The 21,038-nt window shown below is 50.7% G+C and overlaps 1 protein-coding gene across 1 annotated transcript in view; it reads left to right on the top strand.

The window, feature by feature from the left end:
• Positions 1 to 21,038, top strand: part of NELL1 (neural EGFL like 1) — a 3,594,225-nt gene that overhangs the window by 2,685,081 nt on the left and 888,106 nt on the right. The window lies entirely within an intron of this gene.

The following is a 21,038-nucleotide window of genomic DNA, read 5'->3' on the forward strand; positions in this document are numbered from 1 at the left end:
GTCCGCAGTTCTTAAAATGGAAGTGTTCTACTTTAAAAATGCTTCTTTGGGTGTCTGTGCGCTTCGTATCGCCTTCGGTACGCTTCTTACAAGGTTTTTAGCATGAGCACGCGTACGCTTGCCGTGAACCGTACGGACCGTACCCTCGTAGGTACGTGTCGTGCACGTTCGGTATGCCTCTTCCCAAACCTCACGCTTCTCGCGTGAGCAACGTACTATACTATCAATGGGGTACGGTTCGTACCTTTCCGGATCGCTTCGTACAGTCGCTCCGAAGGTTGCTAAAGCGCACGTTTTACACGTGAGCAGCGTAGCGGATCTCAAGCGTCAGTACGGCCCGAACCAAGCAACGGACGGGTCGAACCAACGCGCGCTGCACACCATACCTTGGAATTCTTGTTGGGCAAAGGTCCTGGCGGCTTCAGGAGTCGGTGAGGGGTGTCCCACGTCGCGTTGCTGTCCCTGGAGGTCAGAGGATGGCGATGCTTTGTGGGGCACGTCTAGGCTTCTGGACACGCACCAGAGGGTAGAAGCAGGAGGGGCAGCTCGGGGGCAATTCCTGCAGCGCGTCGCGCTGCTGGCTTCACAGAGAGGACACACAGGGCTTCGTAGGTCCTTGCAGGGGCTTCCACGGCCAGGGGGGGTCGCAGAGGCTCGGCGCGCAGAGCCTAGTCAGTTTCTTCTTTGCGTTGCGAGCTACGGCTCTGGGGGCAGATGCTTGCGGTGCTTAGACCAGGTAGACAGGTCTTTGCGGTGCTCGTAGTAGCCCCAGTGGCAGATGCCGCGGTGCTCAGATGAGGGACACACAGGTCCTCAGGGTTCAGCGTCACAGGATCGCCTCCAGCAGCTTCTCCTCTTCTTGGGGAAAGGTAGCGCCCACTGTTCCTGGGGCGCAGATCAGGGGGCAAGTTCACCAGCAAGCCCTTGGAGATTGTTCAAAGCACAAGTTGATTAAAAAGTCTTTTCTTCTCAAGTCTTTTCCTCCTCTCCTTCTTGCAGCAAGGCACCCACCACAGGCCAGTCTCACAGGTCAGAGACAGTAGTCCTCCATGCAGCTTTCCCAGGTCCTTCTCTTCAGGCAGAGTTTCTTCTTGGCGCAAACAGGATCTGATTTCTTAGGAGCAGGGCTCCTTCTTTTATAGCACAATTCTTTTGTTCTTTGTCGCCAGGGGGCCTGGGCCTGGCTCAGTCCAGTTTTGAAACACTTTGTTGTGCTGACTCTGCTCTTTCCTTTCAGCAGCAGGGCAGAGACATCAGCCGCTCCACAGGGGGCGGAGCCGGCTTTGTGGTGGCAGAGCACAGGTCTATTCAGAGTCAAGGTGTACTCCCCCCACCCATCCTGGTGTAATCTCTCTACCCACCACCTGGCAGCCAGCCTGTCTCCTGGAATTTCCCAGCCCTGCTCCTTTACTCTTACTAGGCAGAACACACACACACAGCAGAGGCGGTCTGAAATGGCCAGGTCAGTAAATACTAACTTTCTAAAAGTAGTATTTACAAACACAGGATATTAAAATAAACTTTTCTAAAAGAAGTATTTTATTATTCTGAGTTCAGGCATACTAAACTTGACTTTCTACCATGCTCTCTGAGTCCACTGGGATTACAGCGTGTAGTAATTCCAGCAGCCCATTCTGGCCTATGGAGAGCAGGTAGCCTTGAATAGTGAAAAACGAAAATGGCTGTAATTCACTATTAGGACATGCCACACACATCAGGGCATGTCCTACCTTATACCTACAATGCACCCTGCCCTTGGGCCTACCAGAGGGGTGACTAATATGTAGTTAAGTGAAGGTTTGGGGACTGGCAAGTAGGTGCACTTGCGCAATCAGCGCGACAGTACCAGACCGCGCGCAGGTTCTGCAGTGGCAGAGCCTAGACACATTTTACTAGGCCGCTTTTGTGGGTGGCACAACTAGTGCTGCAAGCCCACCAGCAGCATTTGTATTTACAAGCCCTGGCACTCCTGGTGCACTTTACTAGGGGCTGATAGTAAACCAAATAAGCCAATCATGGAATCCAATGAACGTATACATTTTACCATAGGGAGAGCATATGCACCTCAACACTGATCAGCAGTGGTAAGGTGCCCAGAGTCATAAAACAGCCAACACCAGGTCAGAAAAAATACAGGAGGAAGGCAAAAAGTTTAGGGATGACCCTGCAAAAAGGGCCAGGTCCAACACAACCCCCTTCCAGCCAAAACGCAGGGTAGACCAATCACCACCGTGATGGTCTTCCCTGCTTGGGGCGATAGAACAAGGACCTGGCCCGCAACTGCAGGGGCAGACTCCAGTTCTACGCCAATCTGAGCCTATTGGACTCCCTCTGTCCATACTCTCAGGGCCCACCAAGCCAATCCATGGTGAACCCTTCTCCTCACCTGTGGACACCACCTGTGCAGCACCTAACCTTAACTGGCCCACAGGTGTGTCCCAACAGACAGACAGCAAAATGCTACAGCGGCCACTGACAGTAGTCAGGGATGAGACCCAGGCCGAATGCCTCGCAGGGCTCTCAAACCTCTGTGGCGCCAGGGAGCAGGGGGCAGTAGCCCCAGGTGCTTGGCACCCTTTGTCCATTCTCCCTCCTGTCAGGTCAGGTATGACATCCTGGCACTGACCCACCAGCCCCAGGACTGTACCCGGCGGCTGGACCAAAGACTGGGGGGGCCTCTCCCACACCCGGTCCTCCTCCTTGGGGCTCTGAACCCTCCCACCGGGAGTGGTACCCCCTTTCAGAATTGCCAGGGCACCTGGGGCAGGTGTCCTGCGCAATTCGCCCACCAGTTCAGGGGTTCTATCCTGCAACTGGGCGTCCAGGTCAGGGGGGACACCCTGAACCTGGCCATCCAACCTAGGGTCTAAACCCTTCAGTTGAGCCGGGGTCAGAGGCGAGGACTCCCTCCCTCTGCACCCCCTTCCAGAGTACTGCCCACTCCCAACTGGCGTGGTACCCCTAGAAGCAACATGGGTCAGGACACTGATTACAGTTGTCCCATCCTCCAGGTCAGACAACACCTGACCCTGGCTTCCCAACCCTGGGACCAACCCATGCGGTTGAACGCTCGCCTGGCGCACCAGTACTTCCCGGGGGCACGCATGCCCCCCCTGAGGGTGACACATAACTCATGTGTCGTGGGACAGTCTGCCTGGCGCAGATCTTCCGGCCCCTGTCCATCTGACAGTGCATGAAGATCCCCCAGGACAGAAGTGGTGTCACCATGGTCATTCACTGGTGACGCAGCCCTTCTGGCTGGCCCCTGACCCACTGGTTCTTCCACTGGGGACTCTTTCCCCCTCTCACCCCTCAATCTGGACTTCTGCACCCTCCCAACTGGAGCGGTACTGCCAGACACCAGAACTGAGGGAGGCCTGCTTACAGACACTCCCCGTTCACCAGACACTAGGGGATCCCGCACAACGGGCAGCCCCTCAGGACAGACTAGGCTCCCCACCTGGTGTTCCCTTAAAGAACCATCCAAGTTCTGAGACTGAGGTTGGGCACTACCGGGACATAACCCCTTCTCACTCCTTCCCCTTAAAGACAGGACGTGAGGCCCTACACCCCTCTCACTACTACAGGGCCTAGTTGTGCTACTCTGAGCCACTTCCACCACACTGGGTTTGAAGATACCTGAACCACTCCTCTTGGGATCACTCCCCAATGCCTTTCCAGACCCTCTGGACTCCACCAAAAGGTCTGCCTCCAATGTGAGCTCCCTGCGGTCAGAGAACTCACTCTCCAACAGGTGTTGGCATAGCTCTGGAAAACAGGGATTTACAATATGCTCTCCCACAATTGGATCACACAGCCCCCTAGCAGGGTTAACCAAACTATCCTTCACCTCACCATCCAGTGCCTCACACACGTACTCCACACCACTCTCCTGAGACTGGCAAAGACAGTATCTGACAGTCTCTGTCACACAACCCACACTCTTCTGGGCGGTTTGCACACTCACCCGCCAGGACTTCAATTTTGGGGGAACCCCTCTCCCTGCCCCTCTCAGCTAGAGTCAGTAGAGTGTCCCTCCCGCCACTAGGACCATGAACCCCTGCGCCAGTTACCCTATTCCCTTCAGGGATGCTGCGCATTACTGGAGCTATCTCATGCCCTTGAACCTCCTGGTGTATGTTAACCCCCTCCTTCAAGTCAGACGCCACATCTCTGGGTGTGCGTACTACTCTCTCAGCACGATAAAATTCAATATTGCTGACACCATCTGAGCTGGATTCCTCCTCCCACTCAGAAAAGCTCAATCTCTGAACTACGCACATTTCTTGTTGCTGGGCTGAGACACTCATGGCCTCAAGCCTCTCCAGCTCCATATCATATTTCCTCATTATAAAGTCATGCTCCATTTGCATTTTCTTTTCTTCCAGAGCCAGCTTCTTGTTTTCTAGCTCCAATTGGCTTTTTACTTCCAGCTCTGCCAATTTCAACTCATGATCCCTGGTGGCCTGTCTGTCTGCCAGCTCCTCTGGCGACAGGCCTCTGCCAAAACTGTGAACGCTTTCCGCTGGTTTCAATGGTGTAACTTCCTTAGTTGCACCCCTTGATTCAATCCAGGCTTTGAGCGCCTTGTAGAGATCTGAACTGTTTTTGCATCCTGCATGTGGAACCTTGAACTTCCTGCAGAAGTACTTGAGTTCAGTTCTCTTGTAGCTGTTCAGTTTTGACGCCTCCCATTCCATTCCTAGGATTTCAGAGGTTTCAGAGATTGATTTCTCAATGCTGTTTGGGGCAGGCATGACTCCAAACACAAGGGATCTTCTTTCTTGGCAAGCGAAATTAAAATTAAAAGTTCTGTGGCTCAAGGTACTGGACTGTCCTCACTGTGCAATGGTTAGTAATCACTGCGCAGACACCAAGAACGCAAATCCGTAAATCCCCACCGCTGCCACCAATGTTAGAATCCGGGGTCTCTGGTTGGCGCAGGTATGCACTTGCGACAAACAGGGACCCTTTCCTCTAAGTCAGAGCGTAGGATCACCTCTTTAAAAATAACCCCTGCTCACCCTCTAGGTAACGTGGCGCGAGCAGTCAGGCTAGATTCCAGAGGGCATTAGGTTAAGCGTTCAAGTTGTCCCACACAATAATTACCACCCCACCACACAAAGACACAAGGCTGTATTTATATCAAAATAAAGTTCTTTATATATAAGATTTCTTTACGCAGGCTTGTTAAAATACAGTTCTTCACTTAAATAAGATTCCAGTTACTTTCAATGCTTTTAGGCAGTCCACAGTTCTTAAAATGGCAGTGTTCTACTTTAAAAATGCTTCTTTGCGCTGTCTGTGCGCTTCGTAGCGCCTTCAGTACGCTTCTTACAAGGTTTTTAACGTATCTTGCCGTTTCTCACGCTTCTCGCGTGAGCACGCGTACGCTTGCCGTTAACCTTACGGACCGTACCCTCGTAGGTACGTGTCGTGCACGTTCGGTACGCCTCTTCCCAAACCTCACGCTTCTTGCGTGAGAAACGTACTATACTTTCAATGGGGTACGGTTCGTACCTTTCCGGATCGCTTCGTACAGTCGCTCCGAAGGTTGCTAGAGCGCACACTTTACGCGTGAGCAGCGTAGCGGGTCTCAAGCGTCAGTACGGCCCGAACCAAGCAACGGACGGGTCGTACCAACGCGCGCTGCACACCGTACCTTGGAATTCTTGTTGGGCAAAGGTCCTGGTGGCTTCAGGAGTCGGTGAGGGGTGTCCCACGTCGCGTTGCTGTCCCTGCAGGTCAGAGGATGGCGATGCTTCGTGGGGCACGTCTAGGCTTCCGGACACGCACCAGAGGGTAGAAGAAGGAGGGGCACCTCGGGGGCAATTTCTTCAGCGCGTCGCGCTGCCGGCTTCACAGAGAGGACACACAGGGCTTCGTAGGCCCTTGCAAGGGCTTCCACGGCCAGGGGGGGGGTCGCAGAGGCTCGGCGCTTGGAGCCTAGTCAGTTTCTTCTTTGCGTTGCGAGCTACGGCTCGGGGGGCAGATGCTTGCGGTGCTTGGAGCAGGTAGACAGGTCTTTGCGGTGCTCGCAGTAGCCCCGGTGGCAGATGTCGCGGTGCTTAGATGAGGGGCACACAGGTCCTCAGGGGTCAGCGTCACAGGATCGCCTCCAGCAGCTTCTACTCTTCTTGGGGAAAGGTAGCGCCCACTGTTCCTGGGGCGCAGATCAGGGGGCAAGTTCACCAGCAAGCCCTTGGAGATTGTTCAAAGCACAAGTTGATTTAAAATTCTTTTCTTCTCAAGTCTTTTCCTCCTCTCCTTCTTGCAGCAAGGCACCCACCACAGTCCAGTCTCACAGGTCAGAGACAGTAGTCCTCCATGCAGCTTTCCCAGGTCCTTCTCTTCAGGCAGAGTTTCTTCTTGGCGCAAACAGGATCTGATTTCTTAGGAGCAGGGCTCCTTCTTTTATAGCACAATTCTTTTGTTCTTTGTCGCCAGGGGGCCTGGGCCTGGCTCAGTCCAGTTTTGGAGCACTTTGTTGTGGTGACTCTGCTCTTTCATTTCAGCAGCAGGGCAGAGACATCAGCCGCTCCACAGGGGGCGGAGCCGGCTTTGTGGTGGCAGAGCACAGGTCTATTCAGAGTCAAGGTGTACTCCTCCCACCCATCCTGGTGTAATCTCTCTACCCACCACCTGGCAGCCAGCCTGTCTCCTGGAATTCCCCAGCCCTGCTCCTTTACTGTTACTAGGCAGAACACACACACACAGCAGAGGCGGACTGAAATGGCCAGGTCAGTAAATACTAACTTTCTAAAAGTAGTATTTACAAACACAGGATATTAAAATAAACTTTACTAAAAGAAGTATTTTATTATTCTGAGTTCAGGCATACTAAACTTGACTTTCTACCATGTTCTCTGAGTCCACTGGGATTACAGCGTGTAGTAATTCCAGCAGCCCATTCTGGCCTATGGAGAGCAGGTAGCCTTCAATAGTGAAAAACTAAAATGGCTGTAATTCACTATTAGGACATGCCACACACATCAGGGCATGTCCTACCTTATACCTACAATGCACCCTGCCCTTGGGCCTACCAGAGCGGTGACTAATATGTAGTTACGTGAAGGTTTGGGGACTGGCAAGTAGGTGCACTTGCGCAATCAGCGCGACAGTACCAGACCGCGCGCAGGTTCTGCAGTGGCAGACCCTAGACACATTTTACTAGGCCGCTTCTGTGGGTGGCACAACTAGTGCTGCAAGCCCACAACAAACAATTGATGGACGGAATGCTGACAATGCAGACATTCTCCCCCAGTCAAGAGATCTGGGTTAAATCCATCGTTCTTTAGCCCACTACACCACCCCAGTTTAGACATGGCCATATGCAAATCAGTCTTGACCCTGTGCCTCATGGGAACAGTCCAGCCCGAACTGCCAAGCCATGTCTTCACTGGACCAGAATCAAGCATCCTAGGACCGGTTTCTGGCTATCAGCCGTCATCAGCCAGGATAGCTTGACTCCAGTGGCGTAGTGAGCACGGGTCCCACGTCTGGGAATACCCATCCCACTTAGGGCGAAAAGCGTTACAACAAACAATTGATGGACGGAATGCTGACAATGCAGACATTCTCCCCCAGTCAAGAGATCTGGGTTAAATCCATCGTTCTTTAGCCCACTACACCACCCCAGTTTAGACATGGCCATATGCAAATCAGTCTTGACCCTGTGCCTCATGGGAACAGTCCAGCCCGAACTGCCAAGCCATGTCTTCACTGGACCAGAATCAAGCATCCTAGGACCGGTTTCTGGCTATCAGCCGTCATCAGCCAGGATAGCTTGACTCCAGTGGCGTAGTGAGCACGGGTCCCACGTCTGGGAATACCCATCCCACTTAGGGCGAAAAGCGTTACAACAAACAATTGATGGACGGAATGCTGACAATGCAGACATTCTCCCCCAGTCAAGAGATCTGGGTTAAATCCATCGTTCTTTAGCCCACTACACCACCCCAGTTTAGACATGGCCATATGCAAATCAGTCTTGACCCTGTGCCTCATGGGAACAGTCCAGCCCGAACTGCCAAGCCATGTCTTCACTGGACCAGAATCAAGCATCCTAGGACCGGTTTCTGGCTATCAGCCGTCATCAGCCAGGATAGCTTGACTCCAGTGGCGTAGTGAGCACGGGTCCCACGTCTGGGAATACCCATCCCACTTAGGGCGAAAAGCGTTACAACAAACAATTGATGGACGGAATGCTGACAATGCAGACATTCTCCCCCAGTCAAGAGATCTGGGTTAAATCCATCGTTCTTTAGCCCACTACACCACCCCAGTTTAGACATGGCCATATGCAAATCAGTCTTGACCCTGTGCCTCATGGGAACAGTCCAGCCCGAACTGCCAAGCCATGTCTTCACTGGACCAGAATCAAGCATCCTAGGACCGGTTTCTGGCTATCAGCCGTCATCAGCCAGGATAGCTTGACTCCAGTGGCGTAGTGAGCACGGGTCCCACGTCTGGGAATACCCATCCCACTTAGGGCGAAAAGCGTTACAACAAACAATTGATGGACGGAATGCTGACAATGCAGACATTCTCCCCCAGTCAAGAGATCTGGGTTAAATCCATCGTTCTTTAGCCCACTACACCACCCCAGTTTAGACATGGCCATATGCAAATCAGTCTTGACCCTGTGCCTCATGGGAACAGTCCAGCCCGAACTGCCAAGCCATGTCTTCACTGGACCAGAATCAAGCATCCTAGGACCGGTTTCTGGCTATCAGCCGTCATCAGCCAGGATAGCTTGACTCCAGTGGCGTAGTGAGCACGGGTCCCACGTCTGGGAATACCCATCCCACTTAGGGCGAAAAGCGTTACAACAAACAATTGATGGACGGAATGCTGACAATGCAGACATTCTCCCCCAGTCAAGAGATCTGGGTTAAATCCATCGTTCTTTAGCCCACTACACCACCCCAGTTTAGACATGGCCATATGCAAATCAGTCTTGACCCTGTGCCTCATGGGAACAGTCCAGCCCGAACTGCCAAGCCATGTCTTCACTGGACCAGAATCAAGCATCCTAGGACCGGTTTCTGGCTATCAGCCGTCATCAGCCAGGATAGCTTGACTCCAGTGGCGTAGTGAGCACGGGTCCCACGTCTGGGAATACCCATCCCACTTAGGGCGAAAAGCGTTACAACAAACAATTGATGGACGGAATGCTGACAATGCAGACATTCTCCCCCAGTCAAGAGATCTGGGTTAAATCCATCGTTCTTTAGCCCACTACACCACCCCAGTTTAGACATGGCCATATGCAAATCAGTCTTGACCCTGTGCCTCATGGGAACAGTCCAGCCCGAACTGCCAAGCCATGTCTTCACTGGACCAGAATCAAGCATCCTAGGACCGGTTTCTGGCTATCAGCCGTCATCAGCCAGGATAGCTTGACTCCAGTGGCGTAGTGAGCACGGGTCCCACGTCTGGGAATACCCATCCCACTTAGGGCGAAAAGCGTTACAACAAACAATTGATGGACGGAATGCTGACAATGCAGACATTCTCCCCCAGTCAAGAGATCTGGGTTAAATCCATCGTTCTTTAGCCCACTACACCACCCCAGTTTAGACATGGCCATATGCAAATCAGTCTTGACCCTGTGCCTCATGGGAACAGTCCAGCCCGAACTGCCAAGCCATGTCTTCACTGGACCAGAATCAAGCATCCTAGGACCGGTTTCTGGCTATCAGCCGTCATCAGCCAGGATAGCTTGACTCCAGTGGCGTAGTGAGCACGGGTCCCACGTCTGGGAATACCCATCCCACTTAGGGCGAAAAGCGTTACAACAAACAATTGATGGACGGAATGCTGACAATGCAGACATTCTCCCCCAGTCAAGAGATCTGGGTTAAATCCATCGTTCTTTAGCCCACTACACCACCCCAGTTTAGACATGGCCATATGCAAATCAGTCTTGACCCTGTGCCTCATGGGAACAGTCCAGCCCGAACTGCCAAGCCATGTCTTCACTGGACCAGAATCAAGCATCCTAGGACCGGTTTCTGGCTATCAGCCGTCATCAGCCAGGATAGCTTGACTCCAGTGGCGTAGTGAGCACGGGTCCCACGTCTGGGAATACCCATCCCACTTAGGGCGAAAAGCGTTACAACAAACAATTGATGGACGGAATGCTGACAATGCAGACATTCTCCCCCAGTCAAGAGATCTGGGTTAAATCCATCGTTCTTTAGCCCACTACACCACCCCAGTTTAGACATGGCCATATGCAAATCAGTCTTGACCCTGTGCCTCATGGGAACAGTCCAGCCCGAACTGCCAAGCCATGTCTTCACTGGACCAGAATCAAGCATCCTAGGACCGGTTTCTGGCTATCAGCCGTCATCAGCCAGGATAGCTTGACTCCAGTGGCGTAGTGAGCACGGGTCCCACGTCTGGGAATACCCATCCCACTTAGGGCGAAAAGCGTTACAACAAACAATTGATGGACGGAATGCTGACAATGCAGACATTCTCCCCCAGTCAAGAGATCTGGGTTAAATCCATCGTTCTTTAGCCCACTACACCACCCCAGTTTAGACATGGCCATATGCAAATCAGTCTTGACCCTGTGCCTCATGGGAACAGTCCAGCCCGAACTGCCAAGCCATGTCTTCACTGGACCAGAATCAAGCATCCTAGGACCGGTTTCTGGCTATCAGCCGTCATCAGCCAGGATAGCTTGACTCCAGTGGCGTAGTGAGCACGGGTCCCACGTCTGGGAATACCCATCCCACTTAGGGCGAAAAGCGTTACAACAAACAATTGATGGACGGAATGCTCACAATGCAGACATTCTCCCCCAGTCAAGAGATCTGGGTTAAATCCATCGTTCTTTAGCCCACTACACCACCCCAGTTTAGACATGGCCATATGCAAATCAGTCTTGACCCTGTGCCTCATGGGAACAGTCCAGCCCGAACTGCCAAGCCATGTCTTCACTGGACCAGAATCAAGCATCCTAGGACCGGTTTCTGGCTATCAGCCGTCATCAGCCAGGATAGCTTGACTCCAGTGGCGTAGTGAGCACGGGTCCCACGTCTGGGAATACCCATCCCACTTAGGGCGAAAAGCGTTACAACAAACAATTGATGGACGGAATGCTGACAATGCAGACATTCTCCCCCAGTCAAGAGATCTGGGTTAAATCCATCGTTCTTTAGCCCACTACACCACCCCAGTTTAGACATGGCCATATGCAAATCAGTCTTGACCCTGTGCCTCATGGGAACAGTCCAGCCCGAACTGCCAAGCCATGTCTTCACTGGACCAGAATCAAGCATCCTAGGACCGGTTTCTGGCTATCAGCCGTCATCAGCCAGGATAGCTTGACTCCAGTGGCGTAGTGAGCACGGGTCCCACGTCTGGGAATACCCATCCCACTTAGGGCGAAAAGCGTTACAACAAACAATTGATGGACGGAATGCTGACAATGCAGACATTCTCCCCCAGTCAAGAGATCTGGGTTAAATCCATCGTTCTTTAACCCACTACACCACCCCAGTTTAGACATGGCCATATGCAAATCAGTCTTGACCCTGTGCCTCATGGGAACAGTCCAGCCCGAACTGCCAAGCCATGTCTTCACTGGACCAGAATCAAGCATCCTAGGACCGGTTTCTGGCTATCAGCCGTCATCAGCCAGGATAGCTTGACTCCAGTGGCGTAGTGAGCACGGGTCCCACGTCTGGGAATACCCATCCCACTTAGGGCATTGTCAGCATTCCGTCCATCATTTGTTTGTTGTAATGCTTTTCGCCCTAAGTGGGATGGGTATGCCCAGACGTGGGTCCCGTGCTCACTACGCCACTGGAGTCAAGCTATCCTGGCTGATGACGGCTGATAGCCAGAAACCGGTCCTAGGATGCTTGATTCCGGTCCAGGGAAGACATGGCTTGGCAGTTCGGGCTGGACTGTTCCCATGAGGCACAGGGTCAAGACTGATTTGCATATGGCCATGTCTGAACTGGGGTGGCGCAGTGGGCAAAAGAACGATGGATTTAACCCAGATCTCTTGACTGGGGGAGAATGTCTGCATTGTCAGCATTCCGTCCATCATTTGTTTGTTGTAATGCTTTTCGCCCTAAGTGGGATGGGTATGCCCAGACGTGGGTCCCGTGCTCACTACGCCACTGGAGTCAAGCTATCCTGGCTGATGACGGCTGATAGCCAGAAACCGGTCCTAGGATGCTTGATTCCGGTCCAGGGAAGACATGGCTTGGCAGTTCGGGCTGGACTGTTCCCATGAGGCACAGGGTCAAGACTGATTTGCATATGGCCATGTCTGAACTGGGGTGGCGCAGTGGGCAAAAGAACGATGGATTTAACCCAGATCTCTTGACTGGGGGAGAATGTCTGCATTGTCAGCATTCCGTCCATCATTTGTTTGTTGTAATGCTTTTCGCCCTAAGTGGGATGGGTATGCCCAGACGTGGGTCCCGTGCTCACTACGCCACTGGAGTCAAGCTATCCTGGCTGATGACGGCTGATAGCCAGAAACCGGTCCTAGGATGCTTGATTCCGGTCCAGGGAAGACATGGCTTGGCAGTTCGGGCTGGACTGTTCCCATGAGGCACAGGGTCAAGACTGATTTGCATATGGCCATGTCTGAACTGGGGTGGCGCAGTGGGCAAAAGAACGATGGATTTAACCCAGATCTCTTGACTGGGGGAGAATGTCTGCATTGTCAGCATTCCGTCCATCATTTGTTTGTTGTAATGCTTTTCGCCCTAAGTGGGATGGGTATGCCCAGACGTGGGTCCCGTGCTCACTACGCCACTGGAGTCAAGCTATCCTGGCTGATGACGGCTGATAGCCAGAAACCGGTCCTAGGATGCTTGATTCCGGTCCAGGGAAGACATGGCTTGGCAGTTCGGGCTGGACTGTTCCCATGAGGCACAGGGTCAAGACTGATTTGCATATGGCCATGTCTGAACTGGGGTGGCGCAGTGGGCAAAAGAACGATGGATTTAACCCAGATCTCTTGACTGGGGGAGAATGTCTGCATTGTCAGCATTCCGTCCATCATTTGTTTGTTGTAATGCTTTTCGCCCTAAGTGGGATGGGTATGCCCAGACGTGGGTCCCGTGCTCACTACGCCACTGGAGTCAAGCTATCCTGGCTGATGACGGCTGATAGCCAGAAACCGGTCCTAGGATGCTTGATTCCGGTCCAGGGAAGACATGGCTTGGCAGTTCGGGCTGGACTGTTCCCATGAGGCACAGGGTCAAGACTGATTTGCATATGGCCATGTCTGAACTGGGGTGGCGCAGTGGGCAAAAGAACGATGGATTTAACCCAGATCTCTTGACTGGGGGAGAATGTCTGCATTGTCAGCATTCCGTCCATCATTTGTTTGTTGTAATGCTTTTCGCCCTAAGTGGGATGGGTATGCCCAGACGTGGGTCCCGTGCTCACTACGCCACTGGAGTCAAGCTATCCTGGCTGATGACGGCTGATAGCCAGAAACCGGTCCTAGGATGCTTGATTCCGGTCCAGGGAAGACATGGCTTGGCAGTTCGGGCTGGACTGTTCCCATGAGGCACAGGGTCAAGACTGATTTGCATATGGCCATGTCTGAACTGGGGTGGCGCAGTGGGCAAAAGAACGATGGATTTAACCCAGATCTCTTGACTGGGGGAGAATGTCTGCATTGTCAGCATTCCGTCCATCATTTGTTTGTTGTAATGCTTTTCGCCCTAAGTGGGATGGGTATGCCCAGACGTGGGTCCCGTGCTCACTACGCCACTGGAGTCAAGCTATCCTGGCTGATGACGGCTGATAGCTAGAAACCGGTCCTAGGATGCTTGATTCCGGTCCAGGGAAGACATGGCTTGGCAGTTCGGGCTGGACTGTTCCCATGAGGCACAGGGTCAAGACTGATTTGCATATGGCCATGTCTGAACTGGGGTGGCGCAGTGGGCAAAAGAACGATGGATTTAACCCAGATCTCTTGACTGGGGGAGAATGTCTGCATTGTCAGCATTCCGTCCATCATTTGTTTGTTGTAATGCTTTTCGCCCTAAGTGGGATGGGTATGCCCAGACGTGGGTCCCGTGCTCACTACGCCACTGGAGTCAAGCTATCCTGGCTGATGACGGCTGATAGCCAGAAACCGGTCCTAGGATGCTTGATTCCGGTCCAGGGAAGACATGGCTTGGCAGTTCGGGCTGGACTGTTCCCATGAGGCACAGGGTCAAGACTGATTTGCATATGGCCATGTCTGAACTGGGGTGGCGCAGTGGGCAAAAGAACGATGGATTTAACCCAGATCTCTTGACTGGGGGAGAATGTCTGCATTGTCAGCATTCCGTCCATCATTTGTTTGTTGTAATGCTTTTCGCCCTAAGTGGGATGGGTATGCCCAGACGTGGGTCCCGTGCTCACTACGCCACTGGAGTCAAGCTATCCTGGCTGATGACGGCTGATAGCCAGAAACCGGTCCTAGGATGCTTGATTCCGGTCCAGGGAAGACATGGCTTGGCAGTTCGGGCTGGACTGTTCCCATGAGGCACAGGGTCAAGACTGATTTGCATATGGCCATGTCTGAACTGGGGTGGCGCAGTGGGCAAAAGAACGATGGATTTAACCCAGATCTCTTGACTGGGGGAGAATGTCTGCATTGTCAGCATTCCGTCCATCATTTGTTTGTTGTAATGCTTTTCGCCCTAAGTGGGATGGGTATGCCCAGACGTGGGTCCCGTGCTCACTACGCCACTGGAGTCAAGCTATCCTGGCTGATGACGGCTGATAGCCAGAAACCGGTCCTAGGATGCTTGATTCCGGTCCAGGGAAGACATGGCTTGGCAGTTCGGGCTGGACTGTTCCCATGAGGCACAGGGTCAAGACTGATTTGCATATGGCCATGTCTGAACTGGGGTGGCGCAGTGGGCAAAAGAACGATGGATTTAACCCAGATCTCTTGACTGGGGGAGAATGTCTGCATTGTCAGCATTCCGTCCATCATTTGTTTGTTGTAATGCTTTTCGCCCACCAGCAGCATTTGTATTTACAAGCCCTGGCACTCCTGGTGCACTTTACTAGGGGCTGATAGTAAACCAAATAAGCCAATCATGGAATCCAATGAACGTATACATTTTACCATAGGGAGAGCATAGGCACCTTAGCACTGATCAGCAGTGGTAAGGTGCCCAGAGTCATAAAACAGCCAACACCAGGTCAGAAAAAATACAGGAGGAAGGCAAAAAGTTTAGGGATGACCCTGCAAAAAGGGCCAGGTCCAACAATCAGTGATTGCAGTCTCTCCTAGTCCCGATTGGTCATTAAGATACAATTCTAAAGGAGACCAGATATCCTTAGGGCAGGCGGTAATCTGCATCAACTCCCAAAAAGCATTCAATTGCTCCTGGCAGTGTTCTGCATCTTTGAGCCAATCAGCCGTACCCCGTGTTATGCGCCAACCCCAATGCATTGCCACCCCCACTTAGCAGATATGAGAACGAGTGCCGTCAACTTGCGTCCCTCCGACGGCACAGCCTTCACATATCCCAGGAGCACAACACTCAGGGAGTGCCACAACTTGAGTCTGGTGATTTCTTCGAGCATCTTGAAGACCGTGCCCCAGAATCGCTGCACGCCAGGGCAATCCCATGCAAGAGGCAGGAAGTCAGCACAGGGCGTTGTGCATCATACATAGCTCGCATCCTCAATCAGGCCATTCTGTGCATCCTTTCCGGTGTGCGGTATAGTCTGTGCAGATATTTAAAATGTACAAGGTGCAGTCTGTAATTAGGGGAAAGCACACAACAGTAGGTGCAACAGTACTGCAATTGGTCATCAGTGAGGGGAGGTGTTAGGTCTGCTTCTGTGCACTCTGGCTGACAGTGATGTGTACCGGTTCGATCTCCTGCATCCTCGCATATAGCAGCGTGATCAACCTGTGAGTGGAGGGGGTGGTTAGAGTTACTTCAAGGGCCTGAAAGACAGGAAGGGCCTCCAGGTATTAATTGTGGGTTGCACAGGCAGCAGCACGTAGTTGACAGTATGTGAAAGTGTCTGAAAGGGTAATGTCAGGACCCTGCAGTGCCTGCTGCATTGATATAAAGGTACCATCTAGGTAGATTGAACCCATGGATGTCAGCTGTAGGTTGCGTAATCTAGCGCTAATGCCAGCATCAAGGGTAATGGGAAAGGAGGCTTGCCATATAAGTGGTACTGATGGGGCAAATAGATGCTCCAAGCGGGCCCTCCGCTGAAGCTGGTTCCCTCCCACACAGTGCAGGCCACCGTGTCTATCTGCACCCTCCGGTGCTTGGATGCCAGGTATAGTGCCATCTGGAGGGGACACAGTGCTGCCTGATTGTGTTCAGGGGCAAACTGTGTAGGGAAGAGCCAGTGGTGAACACTATAATAGTATAGGTCCATATCTGGAGCCCCCAGTCCTCCCTGTTCAAAAGGGAGCATCATTATTTCTCAGGCAATTTGGGGCTGCCCATGGTAGGAACACCAGACGTGATCAGATTTGTCAGTGGAAGTAGAGTGGCAAGGGAAGCGGCAAGTAAATAAACAGATAAAGACATTTTGGAAGGATCACCATTTTTGTAATGGCTAGCTTTCCGGTTAAAGACAAGAAGCCTCTGCCAGCTCTCGACATGCTTGTCCAGCCATGTCAGCAAGCGCCGGCAGCTAGCCTTCCATAGATCCTATATGTCCCTGCAAAGCCATATCTCAAGGTATTTTACTGGTCCAGCCGTCTATTCGAGTAGGAATTCTGTGGACAACTCCATTGTCGGATCTGTCAATAGAAACAGGATGGACTTCACCCAGCTAGTGCTGACCTCTGATATACCCACAAATCTGGTAAATTCTCGAATTAGTCGGTCCAAATTTGTCTGTGGGTCTCTCACATAGAGGGTAACATTGTCCGCATACATAGATACTACAATTCTATGGTTGTGAATTCTAGACCCCGGTGTGCATGGTGCTGTCACATGGAGGGGTTCCTTTGCGACCAGTATCTTTTTGAGAATGTTAAAACAAAGCAGTCCCACGCACTGCCTACTCTTAAAAAATGAAATTCTAAGGTTTTCTTTTTTAATGCATCTCGAAAAGAAAAAACAAATTGCTTGATTAAAAAGCACTCACATGCACGATTGTCTTTTGATCTCAGAAGGCCCCCATCCCTGTGATGGCTGCAGTATCAAATGGGTCGCAAATTGCAACCTACCTCATTAATAGCCCTGAGGTAGGTCTATTTAAGACCCACTAGGAATGAAACTCAAACGAGTTTCATACATTCGGAACATCAATTTCCTAATTACGATTTGGGAAGAATTGCAGTTAAGGAAATCAGTATTCCTAATGTTTGTACATCTGTCACAGTTTTTTCTTATTTCTCAAACTTTCTATTTTATTCAAAATTGTAAAACATATCAGATCAGTTAAATTTAGTGAGGTGGAAAGGTTCTGGGTCTCCTTCAGTATTAAAATGAAGCATAATGCATGTATGCATGTATCATCACAAATGAACACTTCCCATCCACTCAATTGAAATGTATTCAACATGGTTGAGTGACAAACATCAACAACGTTTCGATCCCACAACAATTAAGGGATCATCATCAGATAATGGTGGCCAAAGAAGCAAACCCAACCGTGAACCCTGGAATTCCTTTTTGAGCCCCCATGACACACCCAAAAATCATATTTGACCCCAAATGCACACCCCAATTTCCATATTTTACCCCAAAACACACCCCAATTTCCATATTTTACCACAAAACACCCCCAATTTCCATATTTAACAACCGTAACTCATACCCACCCGAAAAACTTTAAATTACCCTATAACTGACCTCACATGCATTGTAATCAAATGCGATGTAAAAGCACCTGCGTTGTCAAAGTTGTTGACGACGTACTGCCTGCGCAGTAATGGTCATATCCCATGCCAAAAGCAACCCATAGGCTATGCCGTTTGCATTCGTCTGCCCCTTGACCATGCTCAGCACCAAGGAGCCTTCCTCTTAGACACTCCACTGCTACGACGCCAGCACCCTCCTCGCCATCAACCCTTGGATGCCACCTCGCCTGCTAGGACCAACCTCTGCTTCGGACCGGACATCGCCATCATCATCACTGACGGCTACAGTATCACCAGCAAAGGAGCACCACAGCCATCAAGGAGAAGGCATTGCCATCACCTACAGAAGCACACTCTGACTGACCACGCACTCTAATGACCCAAGGGTGACCTTGGACCACCTCAACTCCCAGATCTGGACCAAGCCCAAGCACATCCTCTGTGGCACCCTCATTTGCAGGCCCCCCGGGCCATGGCCCCCCATTCTCCAATACCATAGTAGACCTCATTGCACTCCCGGGTCTCCCATCCACCAACGACATCCTACTCGGTGAACTCAAGTTCCACCTGGACAACCCCAGTGACCAGGACACCACCCCCTCCTGGGGAAGGTCCCCTACATCAGATGCAAGCAGCAAGTCACCTCAATAAGCCACATAGCAGGACACACTGTCGAGCACGTCACATCCACCAGGGGGAACTTCAACTACAGCCACAACAATGGACTCTCCTGGACCGACCATCATTGCTGACATCACGTCTTCACCTTGCACACCGGAAGCCACCGACATCATCGCACCCCCTCGCAGCTGGATCAAGGCCACGGATGAACGGCTCTTCAACTCCCTCCGCACCAACACTCCACCAATGCTTCCAAACGATGACACCGCAGCGCAACCATCACCAATGGATTTCCAACAGCGCTGACATTTGGGCACCGCTCATGAACGGCACTGCATCAGTACCTGATGATAGGCGTGAGGGTGACGCAGTGCCACAGAGATAGGCTGGCCCCATGCATTGCTGGAGTTGCGTCATGGTTGTGACACGACTGCAGCAATGCGTGACTTTAACGCAGACAGATACGTCAGAATTCCTGACGTATCTGTCATTACTTGCGTCATGGAACGCTGTCCAGTGAATACAGCGCATCTATGCTGTTCCAAGAAGGGCATAGTGGGAAGTGCTGCAATGCTGTCTTGTTGCAGCCCTGCAACACTTTTCATGACTGGGGCCCAGGAATCTTTTTGATGGTACGCATTCCTGCACTGTAGTTTTGTCTCAGGGCAGCGCTGCAACATTGCTCGCAGCGCTGTCCAGCAGCAAAACCCGCTGAGATGTGGCCCCAAGTGTTATCCCCATTTTTAAGACCAGCTAATTTCTGGTCTAAAGTAACTGGCTCTAACTGCAGTTAGAGCCAGTTGTTTTGGTCTTCAGGAGTTCAAGGATCCCCTTGTGGATCTGGAGTAGTGGTGTTTGCGGCGGTTTTTGCCCGGGAACGCCTCTCCTGCATATAATTATCACTAACAGTAGTAGCGATCTTTACAATGGACGTTTTCACCTAAAAACTGTCGCTAACGGCTGTTAGCAACAGCTTGGTAATAGGGCGATAAAATTATCGCCGCATTAGCGGCAGAAAAGTGCCACTGACGCGACGATAACTCCTTACGTATATGCCCCATTGTTTCCAAAAATGATAGGCTTTCAGAATTTAAGAAAATGTGTTCTAGAAAATTTTAAAGAGTCATCAGTTCCCCGTATAGGACCATATGACACATAAACCCTTTGTTTTATTGCCCACCAAAGCATACAACATCCTTAAAAGATTTATGACGATGACCTGTGACTCATCACATGCTCAATAATTCTCTTGAGTTCTTGGCATCATGCAGCCATCCAGAACAGCAGCTGAGGCTCGGCAAGGGTTGTGCCACACATACAAATTTCAAAAGTTTGATCTGCTTTGTGGAGGGTCTGCTGTCCGAAATACAGGAAAGGTTGTGAATAGGACTACTTCCAGGAAAGGAGTAGCGGGAGGCTATTGGAAAGACAATACCACAGTTGAAACATTGACGGTATTTACAAACATTTTTCATCTATTTCCCCTCCTGTCTGAATAGACATGCAAATGTCCACCAATATCATTCAGCCCAAACCACCGTCTTATTTCCAAGCAGGGAAAGAAAAGTGGTTTCTTCACAGGGAAGAATATTTTCTGCGTGAGAAAATAAAACACATGCAATCACATATTCCCCACAACTATTCTCATGTAGATTGTCCACCCATGGACAACAACTACACATTGAAACAAGTAGAGTAGACAGTGGATTTGCTCCCTGCAACTCCTTTGCACAATAGCCTTTCACATATTTGCACATTTTAATGAGCTATTCTGTTTCTTATGAATCTAAAATAGTTTTTTCAATACGGCGCCATATAAATTCATACAATTCACTGCTGACTTGATTTAAATGCTAAATTATTGCCACACATTAATAATATATAGGACGCAGATTACTTTTTCTTTTTGTTGTTCAAAGCTTCTCTCAAGAAAGAAAAATAGAAAATGCACATAGGACCCTCGACGTGGATCCTTTCCCCATTATCTACAAATGTGTTGAAGAATTGTATTTCTGTAAATCTCCGTTGCACAGAGAACTCGCAGAAGAGCTCTATATATGTTCACCCAAAGCTGTAGTAAACCTCCTGTTCCACACCAAGGCCAGAAGGCTGCTGTTGCTGTTTACATCAGGGCTCCATGAAATTCTGTGCATACTTTTCAGCAAACGTCCTGTGGTATATAAAAAGGTCATAAAACTACTGGTGATTTGTATCGGAATTCCAGAAAACTCTCCACAAACTTTTCGTTGGAACTCCTAATGCAGTTTAAAACAAAAAGCAACACGGCGGCTTGGTACACAAGGTACATTGGATAATTCTGCACAAGTGCCAATTACAATTTACTTGATTATTTCAATAAACAATTGATGCAAAAAAAAAAAAAAAACATTACAACGACTGGCCAATGTTAAAAACGACATCCCCATCAGCTTAAATCTATTTTTCAAACTGTCCGAGCTTAGTGACAAAGGGCCACATGTACCAAATAATTTTGCACTCGGAAATGGTGCAAATCGGTAATTTCAGTCATTTGCAAATGCAAAATAGCCTGTCAAGATGTGTGAAAGGCTTTGTAGTCTCAATT

This window comes from Triturus cristatus, chromosome 3_1 (genome assembly GCF_964204655.1).
Source record: "Triturus cristatus chromosome 3_1, aTriCri1.1, whole genome shotgun sequence".
In the NCBI taxonomy this organism is placed as follows: domain Eukaryota; kingdom Metazoa; phylum Chordata; class Amphibia; order Caudata; family Salamandridae; genus Triturus; species Triturus cristatus.